Source organism: Pan paniscus, chromosome 2 (genome assembly GCF_029289425.2).
Source record: "Pan paniscus chromosome 2, NHGRI_mPanPan1-v2.0_pri, whole genome shotgun sequence".
Classification (NCBI taxonomy): domain Eukaryota; kingdom Metazoa; phylum Chordata; class Mammalia; order Primates; family Hominidae; genus Pan; species Pan paniscus.
The window spans coordinates 120,441,458-120,464,522 of NC_085926.1; the positions used below are offsets into that span (position 1 = coordinate 120,441,458).

The window sequence follows — 23,065 nt, forward strand, 5'->3', positions numbered from 1 at the left end:
TGGTGCAATCATAGCTCACTGTAGCCTCAAACTCCTGGGTTCAAGCAATCCTCCCACTTCAGTTTCCTGCGTAGCTGGGACCACAGGTGCATGCCACCATGCCCAGAGAATTTTTTTATTTTTTGTAGAGACAGGGTCTGATCATGTTGCCCAGGCTGGTCTTGAACTCCTAGCTTCAAGTGATCCCCCCACCTTGGCCTCCCAAAGGGCTGGGATTTCAGGCGTGAGCCACTGCACCTGGCCAGGTTACTTTAACAGTTTTATTAAAATGTGCTATTCAACAGTTTTTAGTGTATTTACAGCTTGTACAACCTTCATCATAGTGAATTTTGGGACATTTTAATCACCTCAAAAAGAAATCCTGTATTGTTTAAGCTATCATCCCTATTCTGGACATTTCACATGAACAGAACAGAATCATATAATATGCAGTATTTTGTGACTGGCTTCTTTCACTTAGCATGTTTTCAAGGTTCATCCACGTTGTAGCATATATCAGTACTTCATTTCTTTTTATGGCTGAATAATATTCCATTCTATATATATACCCAATTCTATTTATCCATTCGTCAGCTAATGGACATTTGGAATGTTTCCACCTTTCAGCTATTATGAATAACACTTCTACAACATTTGTGGTCAAGTTTTACACAGATATGTTTTAATTTATCTGGGTTATATACCTAAAATTGCTAGGTCATATGGTAACTATGTTTAATTGCTTAAGAAACTGCTCAACTGTTTTTCCAAAGTGGCTGTGCCATTTTATATTCCCCTCAGCAGCATATGAGGCTTGCAGTATCTCCACATCCTTGCCAGCACTTTGCTATTAAAACTTTCATTGAAACCATCCTAGTGGGTGTGAGTGGCAACTCATTGTGGTTTTGGTTTGCAATCCCCTGATGACTAATGAGATAGAGCAACTTTTCACATACGTATTTGGTAACTGTGTATCTCCCATTAAAATGAAGTCTATTCAAGTGCCTTCGCCCATTTTTAAATTAGGTTGTCCTTTTATTATTGAGTTGTAAGAGTTCTTTTTACATTCTAGATAAAGGTCCCTTATCAGATATGCTTTTCAAATATAATCTATAGATTGTCTTTTCACTTTCTTGGTGTCCTTTGAAACACAAAAGTTTTAATTTTGATGAAGTCCAAATTAATCTGTTTTTTGCTGTTGTTGTTGTTCACGCTTTTGGTGTCATATCCAAGAATCCTTAACCTTGTGTTTCTTTCCAAGAGTTTTAACTGATACATTTAAGTCTGTGATCCATTTTGAGTTAATTTTTCTTTGTAGCATGGTATGAGAGTCCAACCTCATTTTTTTGCATGTGTCTATCCAGCTGTCCCAACAATACTTGTTGAAAAGACTCCTCTTTCTCCACAGAATGGTCTTGGCACCTGCTATAGACTGAATGTGTGTCTCACCCAAAATTCATATGTTAAATCCTAACTCCCAATGTGATAGTGTTTGAAGGTGAAGCCTTTGAGAGATGATTAGCCCTTAGTGGTAGAGTCCATATGAATAGGATTAAAGCCCTTAAAAAGAGACCCCCCAAAGAGTTTGCTTGCTCCTTCAGCCATGTGAGGACACAGAGAAAAGATAAGGCATCTGTAAACAAGGAAGCAGGCTCTCACCAGACACTGAATCTGCCAGTGCCTTGATCTTGGACTTCCCAGCATCCAGAACTGTGAGAAACAAATTTCTATTGTCTGTTAGCCACCTAGTCTCTGGTATTTCATTACAGCAACCCAAACAGACCATGACAGCACCTTGTTGACAACCAGCTGACTATATACATATATACAGTTTAATTTCTTGACATTCAATTCTATTCCACTGATCTATATGTGTATCCCTGTGTCAGCCCCACACTGTCTTGGTTACCATTGCTTCAAAATAAGTTTTGAACTCGAAAAATGTCAGTCTTCTTACTTTTTTGGTTCTTTTTTCAAGATTGTTTTGGCTATAATTGATCCCTTGCAATTCCATATGAACTTTAGAATCAGTTTGTCAATTTCTATGAAGAAGTCAGCTATGATTCTGATAAGAGACTGCACTGTCTGTAGATCAGTTTGGGAAATACCAGCACCTTAATGCTAAATCTTCCACTTATTTAAGATAGGAGCTCTATTTAGATCTTAATTTCTGTCTATAATGTAATGTAGCTTTCAGAATATGTTTTATACTTTTGTTAAATTCATTCCTAAGTATTTAATTTTTATGCCATTGGAAATGAAATTGTTTTAATTCTCAGACTGTTCACAAATCTAGAAAAATATAACTGATTTTTGTATACTGATCTTGTATTTTACAATCCTGCTGAACTTGTTTAATTGGTGCTAATGCTTTATTTGATACATATCATGTCGTCTACAAACAGATAGCTTTACTTCTCCCTTTCCAATTTTGATGTCTTTTACTTCTTTTTCTTGTCTAACTTCCCTGGCTAGAGCCTCCAATACAATGTTGAATAGAAATAGAGCAGACACCCATGTCTTATGCTAGACCTTAGAATGAAAGCAGTCTTTTACATTAAGCATGACGTTACCTTTGGATTTTCTGTAAAGGCACTTTTATCGGGCTGAGAAGTTCCCTCTTATTCCTAGTTGACTGTTTTATAATTAAAGAGTGTCAGATTCTGTCAAATGCTTTTTCTGTGTCTATTGATATCACAATGTGATTTTTTTTCTTTTTTTTAACAGAGAAGGGACGGGTAGAGTGGCTCATGTCTGTAATTCTAGCATTTTGGGAGGTTAAGGCGGGAGTATCACTTGAAGCCAGGAGTTCAAGATCAGACTGGGCAACATGGTGAGACTCCATCTCTACAAAAAAATTTAAAAAATAAAAATCAGACAGGCTGGTGGTGTGCACCTGTAGTTCCAGGTACTCAGGAGGCTGAAGCAGCAGGATGGCTTGAGCCCAGCAGTTGCAGGCTGCAGTGAGCCATGATCACACCACTGTACTCCAGCCTGGGTGACAGTGAAACCCTGTCTCTTCAAGAAAAAAAAAAAAAAAGAGACGGGTTTATATTTTCTTGTGATGTCTTTGTCTGGCTTTGGTATCAGAGTGATACTGGCTTCATAAAATGAGTTGGAAAGTATTCCCCAGGAAGATTTTGTCAAGAATTATATTATTTCTTTAAATGTTTGGTAAAATTCAGCAGTAAAGCCATATGGGCCTAGGCTGTTTCTTTGCCGGCAGTTCTGTGACTACTAATTCAGTGTCTTCACGTGTTATAGGTCTATTCAGATTGTCTGTTCCTCTTATTGAGTCAGTTTTGGTAGTTTTTGTCTTTCCAAAAATTTGTGCACTTCATCTAAACCATTTTATTTACTGGGATACAACTTTTTTTGTTGTTGTTGTTGTTTTGAGATGGAGTCTCACTCTGTTGCCCAGGCTGGAGTGCAGTGGCGTAATCTCGGCTCACTGCAACTTCTGTCTCTCAGGTTCAAGCCATTCTCCTGCCTCAGCCTCCTGAGTAGCTGGGATTACAGGCATGCACCACCACGCCTGGCTACTTTTTGTATTTTTAGTAGAGACAGCGTTTCACCATGTTGGCCAGGCTGGACTCAAACTCCTGACCTCAGAAGATCCACTTGCCTCTGCCTCCCAAAGTGCTGGGATTATAGGCATGAGCTACCATGCCCAGCCACAACTGTTAACAGTATTTCTTTATAACCTTACTAATTTTTACAAGGTCACTAGTAATGTCTCCTCTTTCATTTCTAATTTTTTTTTCCCCCAGATACTCTCTCTGTTGCCCGGGCTGGAGAGTACAGTGGCACAATCATGGCTCACTGTAGCATCAACCTCCCAGCTCAAGCAATCCTCCCACCTCAAGCAATCCTCCCACCTCAGCCTCTCAAGTATCTGGGACGACAAGTGCATGCCCAGATTATTATTATGTATTGGGCGGGGGGGCTAAGGGGATAGAGATAGGGTCTCACCATGTGGGCAACTGGTCTCGAACTCCTGGGCTCAAGTCATCCTCCTGTCTTGGCCTCTCAAAGTGCTGGGATTACAAGCATATGCCACTGTGCCCAGGAAATCTGAAAAATGTTGAGTTTTTCTCAATCTAGCTAAAAGTTTGTCAATTTTATTCATCTTTAATGCTCTCTATTGTTTTCCTATTCTCTATGTCATTAATTTTCACTCTACTCTTTATTTGCTTCCTTCTGCTTGCTTTAGGTTTACTCTGCTCTTCTTACCTCAGTCACTTAAAGTGGAAAGTTAGGTTACTGATTTGAGATCTTTCTTCTTTTCTTTTCTCTCCTTTTTTTTTTTTTGAGACAGAGTCTCACTCTATTGCCCAGGCTGAAGGGCAGTGGCATGATCTCGGCTCACTGCAATCTCTGCCTCCCAGGTTCAAGTGATTCTCCTGCCTCAGCCTTTCAAGTAGCTAGCGTTACAGGCGACTGCCATCACACCCAGCTAATTTTTGTATTTTTAGTAGAGTCGAGGTTTCACCATGTTGGCCAGGCTGGTCAACTTCTGACCTCAAGTGATCCACCCACCTCCGCCTCCCGAAGTGCTGGGATTACAGGTGTAAGCCACCACGCCCAGCATCCTTTCTCCTTTAACAAAGGCATTCACAACTAAGTTTCCCTTTAAGCACTGCTTTAGCTGTATCCCTAAGTATTCCTACACGATGTCTTCATTTTCATTTATCCCAAAGTGTTTTCTGACTTCCTTTTTGATTTCTTCATGGACCCATCAGTTATTTAGGGGTATGTTCTTTAACTTACACATATTTGTGAGTTTCTCAAATTTCCTCCTGTTACTGATCTAATTTCTTTCCATTGTGATCAAAGAACAGGATTTGTATTAATTTAATCCTTTTAAATTTATCTAGCTTGTTTTGTAGCCCAGCAAAATGCACACATAACACTTGCTATCCTGGAAAACACGTATTTCCAGGATATACATATTTCTATTTGAAAATACATATTTTTGACTGCTGCTGGCTGGTAGTGTGGTCTATACATGTCAGTTAGGTCTAGTGGGTTTATTGTACTGATTCCTTCTTGACCTTCCACCAAGTTGTTCTGTCCTCTACTGAAAGTGGGGTACTAAAGCCTCCAACTCTTATTACTGAATTCTCTGTTTCTGTCAGTTTTTGCTTCTCTCATTCATTTACTGCATATATCCTAGGACCATTTCCAGAGGCTTTCCATGGTTGTTTTTGAAATACTTTACCCTAAGTTTACTGGGTAGTGGGTCAGCAGAGCTCCTTATTATGCTAAAAGCTGCATAAATAATTACTTATATGAACATGATTTTCATGCAAACCTGGGTTGAGAATCACTAATTTATAACATGCTACCACATCTTCTATTTTATTTGGATCTCTTAACAAACCTTTATGGCAAAAAATATCATTCTCACCTTTAACAGGTAAGGAATCAGAAGGCTCACAGAGTGACTTGGCCGGGGTTACACACTAAATACAACATAGAGCTAGGATATGAACACAGGTCTCATTATACACCCAGTGATCTACTGATAGAGACTGAATTGTGCCATCCCCTCAAAACTCTTATGTTGACACCCTAACCACCAGTGTGACTTGTATTTTGTTATAGTGCCTTTTAGGAGGCAGAGTTAAATGAGGTCATGAGGGTCCCACCCTGATAAGACTGGTGTCGTGATAAGAGAATGAGACACTAGAGACTTCTCTGAGAGATACAGAGAAAGGCTACATAAGAAGACAAGAATGCAGCTGTCTGCAAGCAAAAGAGTGCCCAGAAATCAACTCTGCTGGCACCGTGATCTTGAATTCTAGCCTTCAGAACTGTGAGAAAATAAATTTCTGCTTAAGCCACCCAGTCTGCAGTATTTTGTTATGGTAGCCTGAGCAGATTAATATGTCTACTCAGTGGAAATCTGGCAGAAACTTTATCAGACTAAAAGGTGGGTGTAATACGGATGAGAACTTGTGAATAATTCCAAGGGAATCATATTTAAAGGTGATGAAAAATGATATAAAGAAGAGTGCTGGTTTCCTGAAGCAGGCAGCATTTTAGCTATGAAATATCACAATATGGCACAATAATAGCAGTGTTGCAATGATGTCCCAAATTCAAAATCTGAGTGGGACGCGGTAGTTCACGCCTGTATTCCCAGCACTTTGGGAGGCCAAGATGGGAGGATCACTTGAGCCGAGTTTTGCAGCGACCCTGTCTCCACAAAAAATACAAAAAAATTAGACAGGCATGGTGGCAGGCACCTGTGGTCCCAGCTACTTGGGAGGCTGAGATAGGAGCATCACTTGAGCCTGGGAGGTCAAGGCTGCAGTGAGCCAAGATCGCACCACTGAGCAAAATCCCATCTCAAAACAAAAAAAAAGATTCGTTAAGTTTCAGTTTCAGGTCAAAAAAAGGAAAAAGCCAACAGTAAACTCCAACAAAACCAAAAACCTAAAATTAGACTTAAGGAAGTAACTTAGAGGTCTGTATTCAATGTGGAGTTGTAAGGGTAAGCAATTAAAGCCAGTGTTGGAAGCATGCATACATATATATATATATATATATATATATATATATAAAGAAAGAAAGAATAAATGATAAATAAGGCAAAAGATAAACAATTGAGAAATGTCAATGAAGGCGTATAGGAAGTCTCGTGCACTTCTTAAAACGTTTTTGTAGTTTGAAATGATTCCAAACTTTTTAAAAAATCTAAAAGAAAAGAAATGTTACGCAAAAATTAAATATTCACCTGCTTTTTTATGAAAGTGTCATAGGCAGCAAGTTGAATAAATGAAGCCTAGCCTTCCACAAGTCCCATGTTCAAATTTGCTTTGCAGACCAATCACATACAGAAGACAGTAGACTTCTGTGAGCCTGTTTCCTCATCTGTACAATGGACACAATGATACCTCATAAGGTGAAGAACATGTAAAAGCATACTTCCCACTGTCTGGCCCTTGTATAGTTTATACTTGGGAGTTACTGAAATGGTCATTATTTTTTCTCTTTTGAACTATTAAATATGGTGAATTATATTAATAGACTTCCTAATACCAAATGATCCTGTTTCTTTGGATAAACACACTTGGTGATGGTGTATATTACCCCTTTCCAATTCTATTTGTTATATTTGTCACACTGAGAGCTGTTTGAAAAAAAACACGGGTATGATTCCAATTATATGACATTCTGGAAGAGGTAAAACCAGAAACAAACAAACAAACAAAAAACCCAGTGGCTGCTGGGTGTTTTGGGGGAAGGCAGGATTAATAGGTGGAACACAGAAGAATTCTAGGGCAGGAAAACTATTCTGTATGATACAATAGTAGTTAATGCATGCTATTACACATTTGTCAAAACCCAAAGAATGTACAACACTAAGAATGAACCATAATGTAAACCATGGACTTAGGGTGAGGATGATGTGCCAATGTTGGTTCATCAATTGTTTTAGCTTGATCAGGCTACTGTAACAAAACACCATCAACTGGGTGTCTTATAAACAATAGAAATTTATTTCTCACAGTTCTGGAGGCTGGAAAGTCCAAATCAAGACCCTGGCTAATTCAGTATCTGGTGAGGACCCACCTCCTGGTTCACAGATGACCATTTTTTTCACTGTGTATTCACATAGCAGAAGGGGCTAAGGAGCTCTCTGTGATCTCGTGTAAGGGCACTAATTCCATTCATGAGGGCTCCATTTTCATCACCCAAAGGCCTCATCTTCAAACACCACCATACTGGAGATTGGGTTCAACACATGAATCGTAAGGGGACATAAACATTCAGTCTACAGCATTACTTGTAACAAATGAGCCATTCTGGAGCTTGTGCAATGTTGATGGTGGGAGAGTCTATATTCATGTGGGGGCAAGGGGTTGACGGAAACCCTGTACTTTCCATTCAATTTTGCTATGAACCCAAAACTGCTCTAAGAAACTGTCTGTGTGTATGTGTGTGTGTGTGCGTGTGTCTGCGCACACGCATGTATGTGTGTATTTAGACTCCCCACCCCAAGAGGGGACAACCAATCTCATTTATGGATACTGGTGAGATTTTTAAGTTTCACTCCTTTCACTCTATTACTTCAATGGATGTATTTAGACTTTGGGTGAGAGAGAGAGAGAGATTTTTTAAAACATAAATATCTCCTCATCAGTATCCATCAATGAGATTGGTTGCCCCCTCTTAGGATGGAGAGGGGATTACATTTGTTCTGTTGGGAGAGACTCTTTTTTTTTTTAAACACAAGCCTCAAATGTCCCTCTAAAGAGTCTAATTAATGTGTATGAAGCAGACAGACACCTCTGGGTTTTTCTTCCTTTTAAGATCCCCAAGTGGGCCAGGCACAGTGGCTCACACCAGTAATCCCATCACTTTGGGAGGCCAAGGGGCGGGCGGATCACTTGAGGTCAGGAGTTCGAGACCAGCCTGGCCAACATGGTGAAACCCCGCCTCCACTAAAAATACAAAAATTAGCCAGCATAGTGGCATGCACCTGTGAGTCCAGCTACTTGGGAGGATGAGGCACAAGTATGGCTTGAACCCGGGAGGCAGAAGTTGCAGTGAGCCAGGATTGTACCACTGCATGCCTCAAAAAAAAAAAAAAAAATCCAAGCAAATTCTGATATGCACCTGCAGTTGAAAATCACTATAGTAGAGCAAAAGTTTTATTTTAAAACAATGTAAAATACAGTTGAAAATGAAGGCTGAAGTTGGACTGAAGATAGCTTTGATAGGAAAGAAAGGAAATAAATCTCTATGTCTGTAATAAGAGGAATAACAAAGTAATTGTATGAGAAAATTAGTTTATCCTAAGCAAATATTTTTAGGTGTTATCACCTAAGCTACTAATTAAAAATTGTAAGTTACTTTTCAAAGTACCCTCTCAGGAATCAGAAGCCTTCAAAATTAAAGCCATTATACCTAAATTTCCTCTTGTTTTCTAGAGAAATAAAGCCAAAGAAGCAATAAACTTAAAAACAAGATGCAATACTGGTGGTGAAATAGAAACACACTCTTTCAAAGAGAGATCCCCCCACTTTCTCCTTCATGTCTAGTTACTCAATTATCAAATTTTGCTTATTCTATCCAAAGTCTTTGATTTTATCTGATCCGATCTATTCCCACTGCCACCAGCCTGGCTCAAGTCTGTGTCAACTGACACCTAGACAACTACAACAGCTCTAAACCAGCATTCTTAACCTCAGACTCTTTGCTCCTCAATTCATTCTACACAGCCCTCAGATTAATCTCAACACCCTTTTCACTGTATCACTTCAATGGATAAGGAACTACAACGTTTTTAACCACTTCTTAGAACAAGTCTAAACTTCTTGGTCCTGCAAGATCCTTTTGTCTGGATTCATTCAATACCATTCTCTACCACTCTAAACCCAAAACAATGAGTGTAGATCTTTTTATATTTTTATTATATTCAAGATGTTATATATTCAGTGCACTGGGTCAGCCCACCTAATCAGTAAATCTCAAACACATTCTAAATGTTCTGAATATTTAAAATCCATAATACTCTTGTGGAACAACTTGAAATGCTAATATACTTAATTCCACCATATAAATCAGGCATAATTTTATTAGAAAGTATATGATATGCATTTACTCTTAAAAACCAAAACTACAAGAAAGTATGACTACAAAAAAGTTATGAATTTAAATAATTGGAGTATAAGTATAAAGTGTTCAGTTCATTTGAAAATATAAATTATTGATGTTAACAGCTTCTAGTCAAATGATAGGTCCGTTTAAAATATTTTAATAGAAATTAGAGAAGAAAATTAAAATTTGAAATATCCTACCCATTCTTTTCGTATAAGATAATTAAGGAGTAGCTTTATTTTTATTAAGAGCATTTCAGTGTTCAATGAAAGCAAAGTTTGAAAAACCCTTCAATAAAGGTTTTCCTGTGAGAAGTCAATGTGGCAGACATATGATTCATAGGTGTTCATCTCTGGCCTCATCTTATAGCTCTAACCAATAATCCAATGGCAATACATATTTTCTTTCACAGCCCAGTTTCAAATGTTTTCCTTTGAGAGGTTTATCATAACCTTTGCCCCAAATTCTGACCCCCAACTCCCAGTATCTATAGGTTCCCAAGCTGGGAAGTTCTCCAAAGACATTCTCAATATCAAAACACTTAAAGGAAAATATCTGTCAAGGATCTGGAGAACTCAAACCCTGAATTCAATACTTCCACTTTTGGAATGTACATAAAGGAAACAAAACTAGTAGTATGTGTAAGACTGTTCACTGCAGTGTGATTATTCTAGTGAAAAATTGTAAAAAACCTAAAAGTTCCAATATGAGGGCTTGGTTAAAGGAAATGTTCACAATATATTGAGAAAACAGAACACTAACATGAAAAATCTGAATGCTGGGAACAAAAACCCAACCTACACTATTCTCTATACTTTCGAAAAATATTTCGTAACTTAAGAAATCAGAATATAGCTGGGCGCAGTAGTTCACACCTGTAATCCCAGCACTTTGGGAGGCCAAGACGGGCGGATCACCAGAGGTCAGGAGTTCGAGACCAGCCTGGCCAACATGGGGAAACCCCATTTCTATTAAGAATACAAAAATTAGCCAGGCGTGGTGGCGGGCGCTTGCAATCCCAGCTACTCGGGAGGTTGAGGCAGGAGAATCACTTGAACCCAGAAGGCAGAGGTTCCAGTGAGCTGAGATTGCGCCATTGCACTCCAGCCTGGGCGACAGAGCAAGACTCCATCTCAAAAAAAAAAAAAAAGAAAAGAGAAGATATCAGCATATAAAATTTGAATATGGAAATATTATTTTATCTTCCAAATTTTCTGTGATAAGCAATATACTAATTATACAAGAAAAAAACTTTCAAAAAGTAGAGCTGAAAGCATATGTTTACTATGATAAAGCTTATCAACCTACCTAAAACACTGAATTTCTATACTTTTCACTACTATTTTTTCAACTGAGTATGCTGTTATTTCATCAGAAGTTCTGATCTTTATGGTCTTTATGAAGGAGAAAAATTATCTCTTATTTAAAGTTGAATGATTTTTTGGGGGGCTTAAAAAAAAAAAAAAGACAAATCTTTCCAGAAGATGACATAAAGGGTTCGTTCCCTCAGTAGTAAAAAAATTTTTAATCGCAAAAACTTGCCTTCATTCAATTCATATCCATTAATGAATTTAATAACCACTGTAATATATCTGTTTTAAGAACACTTATGAGGGTTTTCAAATTTCAAATCAGGAATTAGCACATATAGACTGCACTTTTCTTCCCATATCATATTAACTCAAAGCCAGAAATTCAATTTTAATCTTCAATAGGCACACAGTGGTCATTCAAATGCTGTGAAAAAATCAACAGATGAGAAAACAAAGAGTTTATGTAAATAAATAAAATGGTGGACATGGTAGAATACTAAAATTATAAAGAAATTTTTTTTTCAAATAAATGAACCAGAACCATGGCATAAAGAGAATAGGTAAGCAAAAGAATCAGAGATGGTGTCAAAACCTAAAAGAAGCCATAAAATAGACAAATTATATGTCACTAGCAAAGTGGAAAACTCTGAAGCCTAACCTGCAAACGAAGAAGGCAATAAGAAACAAGCTGATTCACACTACCTACCCACAAACAGGAGGCTTCAGACAGATCATCCAGGTACTATCCCTCCTTAAGGTAGTGAGGAGTTGGGCTCAAAATCAGAAGGTTTGTTGAAAGTCTACAAAACAGCCATCACATGCCCAGATCTCCTCCTCCACTCTTCACAACCAGACAACCATCCTTCAGTAATCCCTTCAAATGGGTGCTCCAATGCAGGTGAGGGTGGGGGTGAGGTGCCTTATTGATAACAGAATTACATGAGCACAACAGTAAAAACCCAAGCTCCTTTTCTAAAATGAGTTCTCAAAACATGGCAGCCAGACATACATTCTCCTGGCAAGACACTGGAGACTCTCAGGGAAACTGACTAGCCCAAGAGAAACAAACCTATGAGTATATGCCCTCCACCCACCACAAAAAAAATGGCCACCAGCTACTCTCTTCACCCTTCAACAAGCCACACTTAATAGAGCTTCCAATTCAGTTTTTGGCACTTCATTCTTAAATATGAATGGACAGCCACAAGACTACCAGACATCTGGGGAAAGCCTCAATAAAGAAAAGACAACAATGGTAACAAAATTTTTAAAACTATCATTAACATCCCCAGAAAGAATACAGCATCTATGAAACAACACAAATATACTATAAAATAAGAATGAGAGGCTGGACGCAGTAGCTCACGCCTGTAATCCCAGCACTTTGGGGAGCCGAGGAGGGTGGATCACTTGAGGTCAGGAGTTCAAGACCAGCCTGGCCAACATGGTGAAACCCCGTCTCTACTAAAAATACAAAAATTAGCCAGGCGTAGTGGCGGGCCCCTGTAATCCCAGCTACTCGTGAGGCTGAGTCAGGACAATGGCTTGAGCCCAGGAGGAAGAGGTTGCGGTGAGCCAAGATCATGCCACTGCACTCACTTGGGCAACTGAGCAAGACTCTCTATCAAACAAAAAAAAAAAGAAAGATAAAACCAAGTAAAGGCAAAGATGTGAGCAAAAAAGAACTCTCAAGCACTCAAGTAGGCACATACACTAATTCTCCCACTCTATGCCTAAGGAATCACAATCTTGGGTATATATCCTAGAGAACTTCTATACAGGTCCATAATAATGTACAAGTAAGAGTATATATAACACAGGGTATTTGAAATAGCAGAAAGGCAACTCAGGGGTCAATTCCTAGGGAATGAAAAGTAAAATGTGGTAGATCTGCATTACAGAATTCTACATTAGACACAACTATACATACTTACAACAAAACAGAAAGATCCCCAAATCAATGTTGAATAAAAAAGAAAAAGACCTTTGCAAGGTCTATAACACAATACCTAAACATACACAGCTCCACTACATATTTTACAATGTTTCATATATAATCAAGGAATGTACCAACCACAATGTTATACAAAGAGGTAACAGAAGTAGGGCTCAGAAATTTAAGATAAAAATTTAAAGGACCTTGTACGATCTGATGTGTGACAAGAACTGAGAAGCGTAATTCTTTCTAAAATTCTTTTTGCCTAACATCCAAATAATAACAAAAACTTTCGAGAACTAAAGGACATGAACTCCCAGCTTATAAAGGTCCATGGAATGCCCTTAAACAAAAAAATACCCATACCTAGACACATCATCATGGAATTGGGAGGGTTAAAAATATCCTAAAAGCTTCTAGAGATTGGGGTAAAGGAAGATCACATACAAACAAAGAATCAGATTGGCTTTGGATTTCAAGAGTAACCCTGGAAGAAAGAAAACAATAGAACTATGACTTGCAAACTTGAAGTAGAAGTTACTTTCAACTCGGAATTTTATACCCAGACAAATTATTGATCAAATGCGAAGGAAGAATAAAGATTTTTTTCAGTCATGTAAGATGTCAGGAAGTTTTTGTTTTCCATGTATCCTTTCTCAGAAAGCTACTAAAAAATGTACTCCAAGGAAATAAGTAAACCAAGAAAGAAAATACAGGAAACAGTAAACAGGGGAACCAGTACAAAAGAGGGCAAAGAAGTTTAAGGATGATGAAAAGAGAAGTCCCTGGATAACAACTATGAAATAGGCCTAGAAAGTAACCAGTCCTAATTGCATTAAGAGGTTCCAGGTTAGCTGTCTCAGGAAATGAAGCAAACAACAACAAAAAATACTAACTTGTAGAAAAACAAAAATTTATTAAGAGAAGAAATGATATCACAGTACTCTACATGGGTCAGCTGCGAACATTTATAGAGTTACAATATTGTAAACACTAAATATTGGTTTAGTAGACACACCTGTGATAACTATATTTGGAGGATGGTAGAGACAGTGTGTGCATATGGCAGGTGAGGTGAATATATATGTGAAACACTAAGGAACATCTTGCTTAGAAGAAAGCCAATAATATCTATAATTGCTATATCATGAAATAGCAATAAAAGCAAGTCACTGTATTTATAAATATGAAAGCAAACACAAGAGGAAACAGCTAGAAGAAAGAAAATGGTAGCTTTTCAAGTGCAGAGGCTGGGACAGGGACAGCTGCTTTTCAGGTATTCTAATTCCAAAATTTTATTTTTTTTAATGTTGATAAAACAAGGAACTTGAACAATCTCACGACGGTTATATTAGATCTTCAGTATTATTTCATGGTGTTAAACTACATCTAGTTTGTTCTGCCAAAGAGACTGAACGGCTAAAACCAATCTTTAACGATCAATGTGAACACAGTACAAACAGCCCTATTTGAATCCCAACTCCACTACTTTGTGAAGTAAGGCAAGTTACCCAATCACCTTGCACACGTAATCACCTCCTCAAAATGGTTTTGCAAGAACAAGTAAGTGAAAGCACCTGATGCAGAACCTGACCCATCAATAGATGTCAGAGTACTTTCAGCGGGTCTTTCTGTTCCCTAGCTGACCCCAAGCTGCCTATTCTGACCCCAACCTGCCTTGTTGCTCACAGAATATATAGGCACTCATGGACTCAGCACATATCCCTCCTCACGCTGGAAAAACAATCATGATGAGTAAGCAGACTTATCTTTGTATATGAAGGGCAGCATTATTCTTGTTAATATGAAGGAGATTATCTCCATTATCCACATTCTGGATTACTGCCTGCTTTCAAGAACTGTCCCAATTAGTCTACAACACTTGGACAGAACCATTTTTTCATGTTGTTTTGTAGGTTTGTAACATCTTTAAAAAAAAGAAAGAAAGAAACATACATTCCCACAGTCTTCATCCCTACTCTTCCAATGTACAACCTCAAAATTTTCTAATGCAGGCCCTATCTGGCCCTCAGTTGGCCTCAGGCCATCTCCTGCTTACTGCAGCAAAAGACAGAAATCAGCCCAAATCAGCTAATTTAACTGTTTACCATTTCCAATGTTTTCTTCCCTATTATGGCTAAATTCATAACACCATGCAAAGTACAAAGCTACCTTAAAACAAAACAAGGAGTTATCTTTATCACTAGGTCAGTCATCTTTACTTGCAAGACCAATCAAAGGTCTTAACTGATTTTATACACAGTATTCATACATCTAAAAACAATCTGGTAGACTTAAAAGCACAGACATCATAAATCATTAAAACTCTATTTTATCATTAATTCAACAAACACTGTGCTAAAACACTGAAGATGCAAAGAATAAGATATAATCCTATTTTCAAATGTAAAGGGAAAAGGTAAAAGGACCATTGAGAGCAACAGAGAATAAAGAAAATAATGCAGGAAACAACTGACAGCAATTCCAGGTTACGTATAAAATAATTCTTAACATAGTTGAGACTAAAGAAAATTATAAAAATTGAACACAGCTCTGAGCCTCCTGACAGTCAAAGTATAGAGAAACAGGATGGCTTACAAAACAAAAATAATCTAATAAAACCAATCATTAGTTTAAAAAAAAAAAAAAGCTTAATACTGGGGTCTTAGGAAGAATTTGTCTCTAAGGTCTGTATTTTATAGGAACCAATACATAAATTAGAAATTTCTTCATTAGATATTAATGAAGAAAAGATGTTTTTAATGGCCCCTTTGGTAAGTATCAGCTCTAGATAAGATGTATATTAAATCATACTTCTGTGAAGAAACTTCTATGAGAACCACCTTATAAAGTAACATAATGCGGCTGGGCGCGGTGGCTCATGCTTGTAATCCTAGAACTTCGGGAGGCCGAGGAGGGCGGATTGCATGAGCTCAGGAGTTCGAGACCAGCCTGGGCAAGACGGTGAAACCCCCGTCTCTACTAAAATACAAAAAATTAGCCGAGTGTGGCCGCATGCCCCTGTAGTCCCAGCTACTCAGGCAGTCTCAGGCAGGAGAACTGCTTGAACCAGGGAGGCGGAGGCTGCAGTAAGCCGAGATCGCGTCACTGCCCAGCCTGGGCAACAGAGCAAGCATCCAAAAAAATAAATAAATAAAATAAAAAATACCATAATGCAAGTATAGTGATTTCAGGTGATACCTTTCTAATTTAGTTTATTCTAGGTTTTCATAAATGTATGTTTTGTTGCCCTATAGGACTGTAAACTCCTCAAGGCTTATGTTGTCTGCTTCCATTTGAACTGCCTTTACTATTTAGTAGAGTGCTTTACAGTTGCTACTCAACTATAATAACTGACAAAATGTTATGCAGTCAATATTTGTAGTATTAGCTTTCCCTGCTACACTATAAATTCCATGAGAACAGGGACAGTGAGTTTTGATCGCGACTATATCCCCCCAAGTCTAGAAGATCACTCTGTAAGTATTCGCTGATTGAACGGATTAAATAAAGAAAACAACGAAAAAGTATGAAAGGAGAGAAATAATTTAAATGGCAGTAACTTTGGGTTCTAAGGTTGTTCTCAACAAGAACTGGAAGACCTTAGGTAAGTTACTTAACATTTGATTGTCAATGCTTTCATCTGTAAAATAGAAAAATTAACAGATACTTCAGATTCAAATGTTTTTAATATATGTAAAGCATTTAACACAATACCTGAAAAAAGAACTCAATAAATGTTAATTCCTTTACTTTCTCTTACGTCTCATCTATCCATAAAACAGTGTCTTCCAAGAATATTTCAGTAAAAATACAACAGAACTCATTCTTACTTGCCTTTGAAAAATTAAATTTTCATCTCTTTGGTCTTTAAAAAGGAGGGAAGAATAACTTGTGTACTGCTTTCAAAATATTACAAATGCAAAAGCTAGTTAAGACAAAAACAATGTCGAGAATGAGCCTTGCTGGTGGCATCCGCCTGTAGTTCCAGCTAGTAGGGAGGATGCCTTGAGGCCAGGAGTTCCAGATCAGCCCGGGAAACAAAGCCAAGACTCCATCTCTTAAGAAAAAAAAAAAAAAACAGGAGGGGGGAAATCACTTCATCTACTAATAGAGATTTTTAAGCAACCGTTTATTTAAGAAAAAAGGGTGAAATTCAAGTTAATATTACTTGACAGTACGTTTCAGAAAAAAAAAAATACTCTGCAGAGCTGGGTGTGGTTGCCCAAGACTAGTCCCAGCTACTCGGGAGGCTGAGGCAAGAGGACAGTTTGAGCTCAGGAGTTGGAGTACAGCCTGGGCAATATAGCGAGACCCCATCTCTTTAAAATACAAACAAAAACTCGGCAATCGTTTGTTCTGAGTTGAAACCTTAAAAATCAAATATTTTGAACGCTTTCATTTAAAAGTGGAACACGACCCAATCCTAAAACATTACTTCATGACGACTTCCTTGACTCCAGTCATCCTTGTTTCCTCCTCCCGTTTTGAGCTTAATCCGATACCTCGCTGCTTCCCTCGCATCGCACACGCGGCGTGCAGACCAAGTTCTGTCATTGCTATAATTACCACACCCCCGATCAGCCGCTCCAGGCCCATGTTGTTATGACATCGGTAAACTGCAGCCGGCCGTCTCCACCCCTCGCTTCCCCCACCTCCCTCCGGGCCGCCGGCTCCGACCCGGTCTGTAACTTGTGAATTCCCAAGACGGTCCCTTTTTGCCAGGGTTAGAATTTTTACACGCCACCCCTGCTCCTTCCTGCCTGTCACAGCGCTCTGCGCGGCCCACCCCCGCCTCCCGCCCGCCGCCCGGCCGCGGCGCAGGCTCCGCGCTCGCCTCCTCTCCGCCCGCTGCCTCGGCGCCCCGCAGTCCCCGGCGCCGCTTACAGCCCCGCCGCCGCGCCATGCCGCCCCGCCCCGCCTCGCCTCGCCTCGCCTCGCCTCGACCGGCGTTCCCGATGGCGATCACACCACGGCTCCCCACCCCCACCCTCTCCTCCGCCGGCCTTGTGGCCGTTAGGACAGCCGGGCCCGTGACGCACGGATCCGGCCCAGGAACCCCGGCTCTAGGCCCTGCCGGCCACCCGCCCTCGCCCCAGGGCCTCTCCTGAGTCCCTCCGGGACTGCCCGGATCTGCGGGCGGGAGGGGGAGGGGCCGGGGCCGCAAGGCCCCAGCACTCACCAGGCTCAAGGCAACCGATCCCGGTGCCACCGCTGAAGTGAGCCCCTCGCTCGCCCGCCCGCCGTGCCGCTCCCGCGCACAACCTCGAAGAGCTGGCCCGCGCCTCGGCGGTGCTCACCAGGCCTCGCTCTCCGCCGCCTCGCACCGAGCAGCGAGACTCAGCTCAGCCGGCGTTCGCAGTGCGCCTGCGTGCGGGGGCCGGCCGGAGCGCCTACGCGCGCCCCTCCGGCGCTTGCCGCAGAGGCTGCCGGGAGACGTAGTCTTGTAACGCTCTCTCGCCGGACATTCCTAACGGTTAGCGCCCAGCCTGTGAAGAGTCGGGGGTCGGGGAGGGAGTCTCGCTAAGAAGGAGGTTTGCAGACCATGGCAAAGGTTGGAGAAAGTTATATGTACAAACCTGTCTTTGCTAAGCTCTTCCAGGGCGGATCGATGCTCACCTCTGTATAGCTTCTAAGTACCTAATACGCGTTGATGGAATGAATGATGGAATGATTGAAGGCTGAGGGAGTATTACAAAATTAGTAGGTCAGCGCCTCGTGTCTAAAGGGCTCACATGCAGCATGAATGCAGGAAGCTTCTGGACATTCCTTTTTTAGTTATCTCCCATCCCCTTTGCTTGATAACGTATGCGTAGTATCAAAAATAATTAAGGGCCGGGCGCGGTGGCTCACACCTGTAATCCCAGCACTTTGGGAGGCCGAGGTGGGTGGATCACTTGAGGCTAGGAGTTTGAGACTAGCCTGGGCAACATGGCGAAACCCCGTCTCTACTAAAAATACAAAAATTAGCAGGGGGTGGTGACGGGCGCCTGAAGTCCCAGCTACTCGGGAGGCTGAGGTGGGAGAATCACCTGAGCCCGGGGTTGACGGTGAGACTGCAGTGAGCCGAGATCGCGCCACTACACTCCAGCCTGGGCAACCGGAGTGAGACCCTGCCTCAAAAAAAATAATAATAATAATAACAATAATAATAATAATAATAATGAAACTACATGAAACACATACTCGTTTTACTCTCAAGTGCTCTCAAACGAAAACTTGGAGCAAATGATTGCTAATGTTAAATTTCATGGAATTCTTTGGGGGAGCAAATGGAGTAGTGGCTTCAAAAGAAGAAAAACTGAAGCCAGCCTAGCAGGGGTCATGGAATAGTAGACAGATTTAAAACACATGCCAAGAAGCAAGGTGAAAGAGATGAGGTAGATTAATACATTTATAAATGTCCCAGGGAAGAGGAGAGGAGAGAGGACCACTCTACCTGAATCCTAGGTTATGCAATGTTCATTTGTCCTGGACTTCTCTCTGCTGCATCAGCATTCTCCCGCTGATGTTGTGTTTACTAAGATCAGAGTTGAGTTTGAGCAAGGGGGCTGGGGAAAGGGAAGGTGTGTTCAACAGAAGAGACTTAAGGGCAAGTTTGCCTGACCACAGCTAGACTGAAGACAGATCACCTTATTCCAATAAGGAACTAAGACTGATTATTCAGAGCCGGTCTTCAGTCTTTGGGAAAGCTAATTTATTTCCGGTTCACCCTTATTCCTAGCTAGTCCTTGATGGTCCCATCCAAAAGTCTGGGGTATTTACTAGGGCCTCTTCTCTTTGGTGGGCCTTCTAAGCCCCATGAGACAGCTATAAGCTCTGCTCCCTGTTTCAGCCACTGCTTTCAGAGTCAGCAATCACCTTAGCTTTGGAAAAATGATGGCAAATATCAGGCTAACCTCTGGTGGCTTCCTTTTTCTTCCAGACCTTGCACTCACAAATTCTCACTTCCTTGGTAGCTCTTCAGTACATTAACGTTTTTATATTTTGTTCAGTTGTTCTCTGTAGTGGAAAGGTTGATTGAAAACAACAGTAGGCCATTGCTGGAAGTTGAATTCCTATGTATGTTACTTTTACAAAAATGTTATCATACCGTACATGGTGTTTTATAAGCTACTGTCTCTCTGACAATATCATTTTATATTTTGAGAAATTTGAAAGTATAGAACAGTATTTTTTACTATCACAAACAATGCTGCTGTGAACATTCTTGTACATCTCTACTGTGTATAGGGAAACTGCTAGATCCTAGGACATTGCATCTTTAACCTTACTATATGTATCAGGCAGAAATCTAAGATGGCCCCCATAATCTCTGGTCCCTGGTGTTGCCTATATAATCTCCACCCCTTGAGTGTAGGTGGGACCTTTGACTTACTTCTAGCCAACAGAATATGGCAAAGGTGATAGAATGTCACTCCCATGATTCCGTTTCATTATATAAGACTGTCTTTCCAGACTGGAGCTAGAGATTCGCTGGCCTTGAAGAAGCAAGCTGTCATGTTGCGAACTGCCTATGGAGAAAACTAAATGGCAGGGAACTGCAGATGGCTTCTAGAACTTGAGCGCAGCCTGCAGCTGACAACCAGTAAGAAGCCAGGGCCCTCAGTCACACAACCACAAGGAAATGAATTCTGCCAACAACCTGAGTGGTCGCCTCCAGATGAGAAGACAGCCTGACTTAAACCTTGATAGCAGTTTCGTGAGACCCTGAGCAAAGGAAACAGATAAACTGTGCCTAGACTCCTGGTCTACAGAAACTGTGAGATAATAAATGTGTCTTAAGATACTATGTTTATGGTAATTTATTATACAATAGAAAACTAATACACTAGACATTGCTGGATTATTTCATAAAGTGATTGTACCAATTTGTACTCTAGAAACGGTATATAAGATACTCTTCACTTGCTAACAGTTAGAAATGTCTGGCTTTTTAAATTTTTGCCAATCTAACATATAAATTACTTGAACATAAAAACATGAAAAATAGATATTTACTTAGAATTATGCATTCTGTTGTATTTCTTTTCTGTTGCATAAATGCAATTAAATAAAATCGCAGGCTGGGAACAGTGGCTCATGCCTGTAATCCCAGCACTTTGGGAGGCTGAGGCAGGAGGATCACTTGAACCCAGGAGTTCCAGACCAGCCTGGGCAACATAGCAAGACCCCCATCTCAACACACAAAAAAATTAGTCGGGCATGGTGAGTCGCACCTGTAGTCCCAGCTATTCAGGAGACTGAGGTGGGAGGATCACTTGAGACCAGGAGTTTGAGCACACCACTGCACTTCAGTGTGGGTGGCAGAGCAAGATGTCTCAAAAAAAAAAAAAAAAAGCAACTAGTGGTAATAAATAGAGAGACTAATTAAGCAAATAATATGTATGAGAAAAATGCAACAATTTCATAAGGTTTCTTTCTTTCCTCTGGTATAGCAATTTAGCTCTATTGCATATTTGAATTTTGTAGGCTATATCATCCTATATTCTTGAGATAAATAAGTGTAAGAATTTTTTAAAGAATGTATACAATAGAACTAATGAAATAGATATTACCTATATTAAATACAAAATAATGACATATTTCTTTCTGTCCCATGATAGCTTGAGATATTTTTATTCTTTCTGTTTCCTTTTCCATTAGTACTTTTCTGAACTACTTGGGATCTTTAGGACATTTTTCTTTTCTTTTGTGTGATAGTAAAACTGAATACAGTCAAACATAAAACTAATTTTGACTTGCAGCTTTGCTCCTCTGCCTACATTACACTGCTTCTGTTTTCAAAGTAATAACATAAAGCTAAATATTCTGTAAACAAAATTGTTGGAGCACAAAATACTTAGGATTTTGTTTACTAGCACAGCACATTTTTAAACTTGTAGGAATTCGTTTCCAGCTCTCTGAAAGGTCCATCCACTTTGTATATTCAGGTAAACCTGCTGTTTGTCTATCAGTCATGTCCTTTGCATCTATAAATTAACCATGTAGGCTTTCCATATGTGAAATGACTATCATTTTTAAACACTCTGAAGCACATTGGATGTCATCCTCAGTTAAACCTCATTTCCCCAGAGAAAATGGTTTATGCACTTCTAACTCTTCAGCAAAACAACAACAAAAAAATTGAGCTTATAAAATTGAAGTTAGATTTCAAGTAAGTTTACAGCTGTAGTAAAGAAATCCAGAAAGTTCTGTTTAATTTGCCTTTTTCTGGAGACTTTTTTTAAAAGTTCTGAAACAATCTTATTTCCAGAAAGTTGGCCTATTTTTCTTGGTTGGAGTTTTTATCGCAACCTACACATAACATTGAACAACTCAAGTCAGTGAGTTTATCCTTGTAGTCTCCTTATGGCCTCTTCGAGGATTATCAGACAGTTTCAGAGAACCAGCAGGTTTATTTCTGTTTTATTATAAACCTTCTCTCCATTCTCATCTTCGGTGTATTTACAAACTGAAGCAGACCATGCTGTTTTGTTCCACACTCAGATATTTTATGGCAAGCCAACATTTTAACATCTTTTCTGTGGCCAGCTTCAGTGATAGCCACCTTATAGACACATGTTTAAGGAAGCTATCTCCTTCCATTTCTATAAAGTCAAAAATTTCATTAAGTGCTTCTGTACATTTCAAGGAAATTGAAATGACCAAAAACTTTCATTATCAAAGCCTCCATATCTCAGGTAAGCAAATCACAGCTCTCTTTTAGCATTGTTTAGCAGATGAGATCCTTTCATTTTATTTGGTGAGAAGTTAAGAGACTGAATAGAATTCGTCAAAATTATCATTTACATCAAAAGCAGATAAATGAGCCAAGCCTAGTTTGTATTTGGCCAAGACATGATACCCTTTGTTTTGTGTTTCTGTGATTTTGTGAAAATCTTAATAGACATCAAGATGACAATTTGAAACTTCAGTTTTCAAGTCAAATTACCTAAGAGCTACAGGGGACACTTTTTTTTTTTTTTTTTATGGAGTCTTGCTCTGTCACCCAGGCTGGAGTGCAGTGGCATGATCTCAGCTTACTGCAGCCTCCACCTCCCAGATTCAAGTGATTCTCCTGACTCAGCCGCCTGAGTAGCTGGAACTACAGGTGTGCACCACCACACCTGGCTAATTTTTTTGTATTTTTAGTAGGGATGGGGTTTTGCTATGTTGGCCAGGCTGGTCTCAAACTCCTGGCCTCAAGTGATCCACTTGTTTGCCTTGGACTCCCAAAGTCCTG

At 39.8% G+C, this 23,065-nt stretch overlaps 2 protein-coding genes across 7 annotated transcripts in view; one reads left to right on the top strand and one right to left on the bottom strand.

Moving 5' to 3' along the window:
- Positions 1 to 18,182, bottom strand: part of KPNA1 (karyopherin subunit alpha 1) — an 88,706-nt gene extending 70,524 nt beyond the window's left edge. The window contains exon 1 of one of the 5 annotated variants that reach the window (XM_003825192.6): positions 18,023 to 18,182. The gene's annotated coding sequence lies outside the window, so the exon portion shown is untranslated. Of the gene's footprint in view, positions 1 to 17,761; positions 17,914 to 18,022 lie in introns of those variants that run through there. The other 4 variants (XM_008950492.5, XM_055110350.2, XM_055110351.2 and 1 more) reach the window with 4 other exon arrangements.
- Positions 18,183 to 18,257: 75 nt separating this feature from the next.
- DTX3L (deltex E3 ubiquitin ligase 3L) overlaps positions 18,258 to 23,065 on the top strand; it is a 60,086-nt gene continuing 55,278 nt past the window's right edge. For both annotated transcript variants that reach the window (XM_055110348.2, XM_055110347.2), the window contains exon 1: positions 18,258 to 18,394. The gene's annotated coding sequence lies outside the window, so the exon portion shown is untranslated. The remainder of the gene's footprint in view (positions 18,395 to 23,065) is intronic.